General features: G+C 33.1%; 1 non-coding gene across 1 annotated transcript; it reads right to left on the bottom strand.

Moving 5' to 3' along the window:
• Positions 1-4,378: 4,378 nt before the first annotated feature.
• On the bottom strand, positions 4,379-4,484 carry LOC139856722 (small nucleolar RNA R71). The gene has a single exon (XR_011762183.1). It is a non-coding gene; the product is annotated as a small nucleolar RNA R71 (small nucleolar RNA).
• Between the last annotated feature and the right edge of the window lie 6,699 nt (positions 4,485-11,183).

Below are 11,183 nucleotides of genomic sequence, written 5' to 3'. Positions count from 1 at the left end.
TTTTTAATGTTTTTATCCTTTTTATAAATTTTCTGTGAAAATACATTACGAGGTATTTTTCTAAGTTTTTGATCATTCATTAAAGCATTTTATTATTCATCTTTTTTTAATCAGTTGTCATAAATTTTATCATTCATTATATTGAATTTATCTGTTTCATTATTCTATAACTTATTTTTCATGTTTATCTATAAATTTTTTGAATTTAGTATATCATTCTTTTATATCTTTTTTATTTTTCATCTTGTTTTTAGTCATTCATAACCTCTTTCTTGTTATTTATCACCTTTTTTTATCATTCATCCCTTTTTTTATCATTCATCACCTCATTTTAATCATTCATCATGACATTTTTATCATTTATCACCTACTTTTATCATTCATCTTGTTTTCCATCAGTCATCATCTCATTTTTATCATTCATCACCTCCTTTTTATTATTCATATTGTTTTCCATCATTTATCACCTTATTTGTTTGCAACTTTTTTATCCTTCATCATCTACTTTTTTCATTTATCTTAATTTTTTTATAATTCATCACCTTCTTTTTTTCATTCATCTTGTGTTTTTATCATTCATCACCTCCTTTTTATCATTCATCATCTCATTTTTTTTTTATCAAAATTATAGATGAATCATTATGATTATTAAAATCATTATGTAACAGTACAACTACTGTATATTTTTATTAATCATTTATATCTTTTTTAATCATTTTTTTTTAAATTAGTTTAAATTCATAATCTTACAATGTAATAATCCATTTTTGTTATCATGAATCATAACCTATCGTTAGTTTAAATTCATAATCATGTATATCTCATTATCAATCTATCATTCATCGTTTATCAATTTTTCTAATATATCACAAACATTCATCATAAAATTTTCCATCATTCAGCAAACATATCATTCATCGTTCGATTTTTCATCATTCAGGAAACAAACATTTAGTTTGTACAAAATAACCATCAAACAAACACCGTTTTAAGACATTGATGTTCACAATTCGTCAAAACACAGTTCCAAAATATATCATTTCATCACCTGAATTCTTCTTCTGTTCAAGACATCATTGACCTTTTTTAAAATTTTGAATTAATCGTCTCTCTATAATTCTTCTCTTCTTTCTTCAGCTTCTCTTCTTTCTCCTTTTCTAAATGATTTGCTTCATATATATTGTACCTTTCCATCCACTCATTCATAGATTTATTAGTAGGATGTGTTAAAATCTTCACTCCATACTTCACACGCAATTCGTTTAATTGTTTTGTTTGACTTGGTCCTTCATTAAAGAAACCGCTTTTCCATTTAGCATCACCCATGTATGTCTCCATGTGACACATCATGAAAACAACACAATCTTCATCATTTGATTTTTTGCTCAATGCCAGTGGTATCGGGTTTACTTTGCATCCAATTTTTTAATCGGATTTCCTTGATCTTTTAGATATTGTTTAAAAAACTTTCCCTAAAAACAATATATTCTCTTAGTTAAGTATTAAACATTTTAGTAAAACAAACTACCTATAGTTAAACATGATGGTTATCAATAATTTAATCAATAACAATTTTATTAATCACTAATTCAATATCATTCATTTTAAGCTATTTTACATACAAGTTTACAATTAATTATTCATCTAAGTATATCATCTATCTGTACTTTTTTATCATTCATCATAATTATACGCAATTTTTTTTAACACCTAATATTCGTGTGTTTTTTATAATTCATGATATTCTATAAGCAGTAATATGTATCTTTTTATCATTAACCTGTATTTTTAGTATTCATCATAACTATCGGCAGTTTTCTAACATATAATGTTCATTTTTTTTTATCATTCATCATGAACTATATGCAATTATATATAGTTATTGAAGTAACATTTCAGAGTTTACTTACCATATTCGTTGGTATCTTGCCATACTTGTTTGCGTATACAACTTCTTTTCCTGAATCGTTAATCAGGGCAAGTATTCCAGTTTTCATGTATGCACATATCAGATAAAAGTGATTAGATTTTGATATTGCTCATTTCTCATATATTTATCATGGTAATATCCGTCATTTTCAGTCCATTTGGATATGGTTTTAGTTAATATTCATGATTATTATGAAGCTTATGATTTGAGAGCCGAAAAGTATTCATTTGATTCATTTATGGAGTTTATGGCAAGTTTACAGCAGTATATATGTTAATAAGTGATTTGGGTTGTGATCAAGGCTAGTTATATGTATAAACGAGCAAGAATTATTGGCTTCAGAAGTGCGCGCCGCGCATAGGGTTGCGCACCGTACATTATACTTGCAAAAGAGATCATTTTGTTTTTATCTGTTCAGCATTTTTTCTTCACAACTGCGCGCCGCGCGAATTGTGCGTACCGCGCAAATTGGGTTGGTCAGGAAATTTTGGTTATTTAAGGGAGTAGTTTTTTTACCCTAAGATATCTTTTTGGCAGCCGATTTTCAGAGCACAAGAGGCGATTTTCAGTCACTTTTGGGGAATTTCAAGGTTACTCTAACGTTTTAATCATTCCGATTTCAAGGATCAATCCAAGCACTAATCAAGATTCATCGTGTTAGGTTGATTCTTAATTATCAAACAATGTTTTCTTATTTGATTATTAGTTTGATTTCCATTGTTGCCATGATTATTGGCTAGTTATTTTAATGTTTGTCTAGACTAATAAACCTATGTGTTGGATGCTATTTATCAGTTGTTAATTTAATATATGATGATTTAATGTTTGAATTAAAGATCGATTCTTATTAAAGCTAGTATTTTCGAGTCAGTTGGTTTTGTATTTGTTTGATAGGATGAGAGTTCATTAATTTAATACATAAATTTACAATTGGTTTGTCTTAATTGATTGTTTGCTTACTCGGAGACGAGAGTAAATTGAATTTAAAAGGCTAGAAAAAATAGGGGTGAACTATACACAACGAGAGTTGGTGTGGTTGTAATTTGAGACTTCATCTCAGCTGAGATATTTGGTCACAATTAGGAGGTCTTAGGCTACAGAGAATTCCATGTCGTGTAATCTTAATTGGAGTGTTTGCGATGGGGAATTCCAGGTGAACCGACTAGGTAATTCACATATGTTAGATTGTAATTGGGACTTAATCTAAATGCATCCAACACTAGGTGTAAAAGGCTTAGGCAAACATTTGTTCTCTTATTGATCACAACTATCTTATTTTTATTTGTTTGCTTTAAAGCTTAAACCTAAAAATACCAAAAATATTGTTCTTTCTTGTTTTTAGATAAAGATTCTCATTGATTTGTCTAATCATTAAATAGCCACAAAAACCATTATCTTGTACTTTCCAATTCAATAGATTAACTTAGTTTATTTTCATTAGTAGCAATTTTAATTCTCACATTTTAACTGGCCTTGGAACGATCACGAATTTACCAACTTTATACTATTGCACGATCGGGTACACTGCCCGTTAGTGTGTAGTAATCTTTTAAACCGGTAATTATAATTATAAATAATAGATGCAATTTTACACATCAAGTTTTTGGCGCCGCTACCGGGGACAGTTGTGTTGAAAATTAAGATTGTCTTCTAATCGTTCTTAGTTAAGTTTAATTGTATTAGATTATTTTCGTTTTTAGATTATTCTTGTTTGAGTCGGTGCGTTTAATTAGTTTGTTAGTTGTGTTATTGCAGTTTGCAGGTAGTTCATGCCTGATACTCATTCTTTCAACGCAGAGTTATTTTCGCCTTATCCAGAACCAGAAAGAGTTATTTGGAGACATAGTTCAGGCGATTCAGACGGTTCAGACGAGTTTGACACGCTGGATTCTACTACAGTTATTTCGGATCCAACAACAAGCGACCCTGCGATTAATTTGGAAAACCTTACTGATACGGTTCTGCTTGAAACACAAGAGCCACCGATTGTTCCTCAGACACCAGTGGTAACTAATACTCGAGTAATTCCTAATATTCCGGTTAGACTAGAGGTTCCAGTGGTTCTTCAAATGGCACAACAAGGCTAGATTATGGCAGACAGGATGAAGGCCTCCCGAGTAGGCTAGGGTAACGCTATCAGGGTTCCTGAAGTTATGAATGATTTTGAGATCAAAGACCCCATTATTAGTTTGATTGGGAAAAAATGACAGTTTGGAGGGGCACCACACGAGGATGCTAATGAACATATTCGTATTTTTCTGCAGATTTGTGGGTTGTTCAAGTTCAGTAATGTCCACGATCATGTCATTTACTTGAAGCTTTTCCCATGGTCTTTAAAAGGGGAAGCTAGAGTTTGGTTAGACAGTCTGCATGAGGCTACGATCGAGGACTGAGATACTTTCATGGAAAAATTCTTGAGCAAGTACTTCCCTGCATCCAAGGCTACTCGTCTTCAACAGGAAATTTCTCAGTTTCGTCAAAAGCTTAATGAAACTCTTTATGATGCTTGGAATCGCTTCAGCTGTTTGTTGCGATCTTGTCCCCGACATGGGTTAGATACTTTCGCCAAGGTATAAACCTTCTATAAGGAATGTACCATCAGTACTCGTGTTACTATTGATCAAGCAGCAGGGGGTAGTCTCATGAAAAAACCGAGGAAGAGGCGTATGAGATAATTGAGAGACACGCTGAGTATTCTCATGAGTGGAACGAGGATAATGATTTGGGTCATTCTTCTTCTTCAGTCACAAGTGCCGGTTCTTACGATGATTTTTCTTCTATTAATGCTAAGTTGGACAAGTTTGGAAGACACTTAGAAAAGGTGGACAAAGATCTTCACAGGATGAAGGTTGGTTGTGAATTCTGTGGTGGTTTTCATTTGGGTAAAGATTGTGATGCGGGATTGACCATGAATCAGAAAAAAGAGATTGCATATATCAGTCGCAGAACAACAATCAGTTTCAAGGTAGAGGTTCAACAGAAATTTCAACAATCCTTACAATCCTCAAGGTAATCAGGGTTCTAGGTTCCAACCAAGTTCTAGTGGAGGTTTTCAACAGCAAGTTCCGGGGTATTTCCAAAAGCCCCAAGTTGAAGAGAAAAAGTCTTATCTTGAGTCTATACTAGTGAAGCTCATGGTGTCTCAAACTCAGCTTATTACTACTGTTACTCAAACCACTAAGAAGAATGATCAAATATTTCGTAATCAACAAGTAGCTATTCAGAATTTAGAGAAACAGACTGGTCAGCTTGCTAATCAGAGGAATGAGAGGAAACTGAGGGAGTTACCGAGTAACACGGATACTAACCCAAAGAATGGTCATGTTAATGCTATCACCACCCGAAGTAGTTTAGCATATGATCCACCGAGGAAGCCTGATGAGTATGATTTACGTGTTCCGTTGGTTAAGGATAGTGATCCAGTTGTTGTTAGTGAACCGGAGAGTGAACCAGAGGGGGAAATGGAGCAAGAATAGGTAATTGAGAAAGTGATAAAGGTACCGGTTACTGTTGCTTCTAAACTGGTAGTTAAAGAGTATCAACCACTGCTCTCATTTTCGAGGAAGCAGAGATCGGAAAAGTTGGAGGCTGAAAAGTCCAAGTTCATGGACTTAATCAAAAAAGTTAACATAAATATGCCTTTTATTGATGTGATTGCAGGTATGCCTAAGTATGCAAGGTTTTTAAAGGATTTGATAACTAACAGGAAGAAGCTGGAGAACGTGTCTTCAGTAAGGTTGAATGCCGCATGCTCAGTGGTAGTTGCAAACAAGATTCCCAAGAAGCTTGAGGATCCTGGGAGTTTCACAATTCCTTGTCTACTTGGTAATTTGGATTGTATGAGGGCATTGGCAGATTTGGGGGCTAGCATAAATTTAACGACTTATTCTATTTATTTAGAGCTAGACTCCAGGGAGTTAAAACCCACGCGTATGGCTATTCAGCTAGCTGACCGCTCTATTAAATTCCCTCGTGGAATCATAGAGAATATGTTAGTTAAGACCGGGTCATTGGTTTTCTCGGCCGATTTTGTGGTGTTAGATATGGAAGTGGATGAAAGGATTCCACTTATTTTGAGTCGGCCATTTTTAAATACTGCTAGATGTATCATCGATATTTATGGGCAAAAATTGACCTTTAGGATAGATGATTTGAGTGCAACATTTTCAATTGACCACGCTTCAAAATACCCTGCTATTACCGATGATACATGTTATTTTCTTAACACTGTGGATGTCCAGTCTGAGTTTTTGCAGAAATTCCCAGAGTTACAGGGTTCAGGTGAATGCTCTTTGGTTGAAATTGATGAAGAGTTGCAGGTTGAAGAGGTAGATATTTTGACCACCTTGATGGAAAACGGCTATGAGCCGACTGAGGATGAGTTCAAAGAACTCACTCGTGATGTTGATTACCGGAGCAAGTCTTCGATTGAAAAACCTCCAGAGTTAGAATTGAAGCCGCTTCTAGACCATCTGGAATATGCTTATTTGCAGGAGGAATCTAAGCTCCCAGTAATTATTTCTTCTTCTCTTACTACATGTCAGATACAGGTCAGAAATCTGAGCTTGTAACCATGATAAAGGCCTATAAACCGGCCATTGCATGGAAGATTCACGACATCAAAGGTATTAGTCCCTCCTACTGAAATGTCCCGTTCATATTGATTATAAACGTTCCATATTAATTGATTTCGTCGCGAGGTTTTGACCTCTATATGAGACGTTTTTCAAAGACTGCATTCATTTTTAAAACAACCATAACCTTTATTTTATCGATAAAGGTTTAAAAAGCATTACGTAGATTATCAAATAATGATAATCTAAAATATACCGTTTACACACGACCATTACATAATGGTTTACAATAAAAATATATTACATCAAAATAAGTTTCTTGAATGCAGTTTTCACACAATATCATACAAACATGGACTCCAAATCTTTTCCTTATTTTAGTATGCAACAGCGGAAGCTCTTAATAATCACCTGAGAATAAACATGCTTAAAACGACAACAAAAATGTTGGTGAGTTATAGGTTTAACCTATATATTATCAAATCATAATAATAGACCACAAGATTTCATATTTCAATACACATCCCATACATAGAGATAAAAAATCATTCATATGGTGAACATCTGGTAACCGACATTAACAAGATGCATATAAGAATATCCCCATCATTCCGGGACATCCATCGGACATGATATAAAACTCGAAGTACGAAACCATCCGGTACTTTGGATGGGGTTTGTTAGGCCCAATAGATCTATTTTTAGGATTCGTGTCAATTAGGCGTGCACTAATTCTCAAAATTAGTGATGTTCCCTAATTCTTAGGCTACCAAGCAAAAAGGGGCATATTCGGCTTCGATCATTCAACCATAGAAAGTAGTTTCATGTACTTGTGTCTATTTTGTAAAACATTTATAAAGCTGCATGTATTCTCATCCCAAAAATATTAGATTTTAAAAGTGGGACTATAACTCACTTTCACAGATTTTTACTTCGTCGGGAAGTAAGACTTGGCCACTGGTCGATTCACGAACCTATAACAAATATGTACATATATATCAAAGTATGTTCAAAATATATTTACAACATTTTTAATACGTTTTACTGTTTTAAGTTTATTAAGTCAGCTGTCCTCGTTAGTAACCTACAACTAGTTGTCCACAATTAGATGTATAGAAATAAATCGATATATATTATCTTGAATCAATCCACGACCCAGTGTATACACGTCTTAGGCAAGATCACAACTCAAAGTATATATATTTTTGGAATCAACCTCAACCCTGTATAGCTAACTCCAACATTACTGCATATATAGTGTCTATGGTTGTTCCAAATAATATATATACATGGGTCGATATGATATGTCAAAACATTTGCATACGTGTCTATGGTATCCCAAGATTACATAATATATTAGAATACATGTATAATAAAATACAAGTTAGCTAGGATAAGATTTGTATAGAATCGTTTCAATATTTCCCGTAGCTACAACAATCAAAAAATATTCAATCTTGTTTTACCCATAACTTCTTCGTTTTAAATCCGTTTTGAGTGAATCAAATTGCTATGGTTTCATATTAAACTCTATTTTATGAATCTAAAAAGAAAAAGTATAAGTTTATAGTCGGAAATATAGGTTACAAGTCATTTTTGTAAAGGTAGTTATTTTAGTCGAAAGAACGACGTCTTGATGACTATTTTGGAAAACATACTTCCACTTTGAGTTTAACCATGATTTTTGGATATAGTTTCATGTTCATAAGAAAAATTATTTTCCCATAAGAACAAATTTTAAATCAAAGTTTATCATAGTTTTTAATTAACTAACCCAAAACAGCCCGCGGTGTTACTACGACAGCGTATGTCCGGTTTTACGGTGTTTTTCGTATTTTTAGGTTTTAAATCATTAAGTTAGCATATAATATAGATATAGAACATGTGTTTAGTTGATTTTAAAAGTCAAGTTAGAAGGATTAACTTTTGTTTGCGAACAAGTTTAGAATTAACTAAACTATGTTCTAGTGATTACAAGTTTAAACCTTTGAATAAGGTAGTTTTATATATATGAATCGAATGATGTTATGAACATCATTACTACCTCAATTTTTGTGGATAAACCTACTGGAAATGAGAAAAATAGATCTAGCTTCAAAGGATCCTTGGATGGCTTGAAAGTTCTTGAAGCAAAATCATGACACGAAAACAAGTTCAAGTAAGATTATCACTCGAATTAAGATAGTTATAGTTATAGGAATTGAATCAAAGTTTGTATATGAGTATTACCTTGATTTAGAATGATATCTTGCTGTAAACAACAAGGATTTCTTGAGATTGGATGATCACTTGAAATGGATTTGCAAGATTGGAAGTAAGCTAGCAAGATTTCTTGAAGTGTTCTTGAATGGTTGTTTTTATGATGATTAAAGCTTGTAATTGAAGCTAAAAGATGGTGAAAATACTTGGAGATGATCAAGTATGATGTTAGGAGTATTTTGAGAGAGAATTTGGAGTGTAAGTATGAGAAAATGGAATGGAAAAATGGGGTGAAATCATAAAAACGAAATTACTTGTTATAAAGAAAAAAAATCCTTAAGTTTGTTTTTATCTCATTAGTCATACAAGTTGTTAAATAATGGTTCCACATGTTTTTGACTCTAAGATGGCTGCTAAGAATGAATGATTAAAGGTGTATATACCAATAGTAAATACATCTAGAAGCTGTGTATTGTACGAGTACAAATACGGGTGTACACGAGTAGAATTGTTGATGGAAACGAATGAGAATGTAATTTTGAGCATTTTTGCTAAGTAGAAATACTTTGATATATGTCTTGAAGTATTTCAAAAGTGTATTAATATATCTAAATACACTACATGTATATACATTTTAACTGAGTCGTTAAGTCATCGTTAGTCGTTACATGTAAGTGTTGTTTTGAAACCTTTAAGTTAACGATCTTGTTAAATGTAATTAATTCATTGTTATTATACTTAAATGAGATGTTAAATTGTTATGTTAACATGATAACATGGTGTATGAATATATCTTAACATCATATATATATGTTAAAATATTATTACAACGATAATCGTTACGTATATGACTCGTTTCAAAATTCTTAAGTTAGTAGTCTTGTTTTTACATGTGTAGTTCATTGTTAATACACTTAATGATATGTTAAATTATCATTTATCATGTTTATCATAGTATAACAATATATTAATATGATTCATAGGTAATTAGTAATACGTTGTTATAACGATAATTGTTATATATATCGTTTCGAGCTTCATAATTCAATATTCTCATTTTTTATGTATATCACACATTGTTAATATACTTAGTGAGATACTTACCTATCATAATCTCATGTTAACCATATATATTTCCATATATATATATCATCATGTCGTTTTTACAGGTTTTAACGTTCGTGAATCGGCGGTCAACTTGGGTGGTCAATTGTCTACATGAAACTCATTTCAAATAATCAAGTCTTAAGAAGTTTGATTACTTAACATGTTGGAAACATTTAATCATAAAAATATAGTTTTCATTTAATATATTACATGAAAAAGTTCGGGTCACTACAGTACCTACCGGTTAATTAAATTTCGTCCCGAAATTTTAAGCAGTTGGAGGTGTTGACGCATCTTCTGGAAATAGGTGCGGGTATTTCTTCTTCATCTAATCTTCATGCTCCCAGGTAAACTCGGTTCCTCTACGAGCATTCCATCGAACCTTAACAATTGGTATCTTGTTTTGCTTAAGTCTTTTAACCTCACGATCCATTATTTTGACGGGTTCTTCAATGAATTGTTGTTTTTCGTTAATTGTAATCTTGTCTAATGGAATGGTGAGATCTTCTTTAGCAAAACATTTCTTCAAATTCGAGACATGAAAAGTATTATGTAGCCCGGCGAGTTGTTGCGGTAAGTCAAGTCGGTAAGCTACTGGTCCGACAAGATCTATAATCTTGAATGGTCCAATGTACCTTGGATTTAGTTTCCCCTGTTTACTAAATCGAACAACGCCTTTCCAAGGTGAAACCTTAAGCATGACCATCTCTCCAATCTCAAATTCTATATCTATTCTTTTAATGTCCGCATAGCTCTTTTGTCTACTTTGGGTAGTTTTCAATCGTTGTTGAATTTGGATGATCTTCTCGGTAGTTTCTTGAATTATCTCCAAACCCGTAATCTGTCTATCCCCCACTTCACTCCAACAAATCGGAGACCTGCACTTTCTACCATAAAGTGCTTCAAACGGCGCCATCTCAATACTCGAATGGTAACTGTTGTTGTAGGAAAATTCTGCTAACGGTAGGTGTTGATCCTAACTATTTTTGAAATCGATAACACATGCCCGTAGCATGTCTTCAAGGGTCTGTATTATCCTTTCACTCTGCCCATCAGTTTGTGGATGATAAGCAGTACTCATGTCTAGACGAGTCCCCAATGCTTGTTGCAGTGTCTGCCAAAATCTTAAAACAAATCTGCCATCCCTATCAGAGATTATAGAGACTAGTATTCCATGTCTGGAGACAACTTCCTTCAAGTATAGACGTGCTAACTTCTCCATTTTGTCATCTTCTCTCATTGGCAAGAAGTGTGCTGACTTGATGAGACGATCGACTATTACCCAAATAGTATCATTACCACTTGCAGTCCTTGGCAATTTAGTAATGAAATCCATGGTAATGTTTTCCCATTTCCATTCTGGGATTTCAGGT

This window comes from Rutidosis leptorrhynchoides, chromosome 6 (assembly GCF_046630445.1).
Source record: "Rutidosis leptorrhynchoides isolate AG116_Rl617_1_P2 chromosome 6, CSIRO_AGI_Rlap_v1, whole genome shotgun sequence".
In the NCBI taxonomy this organism is placed as follows: domain Eukaryota; kingdom Viridiplantae; phylum Streptophyta; class Magnoliopsida; order Asterales; family Asteraceae; genus Rutidosis; species Rutidosis leptorrhynchoides.
The sequence above is the reverse complement of the archived record's forward strand: the minus strand, read 5'-3'. Positions and strand labels throughout refer to the sequence as shown.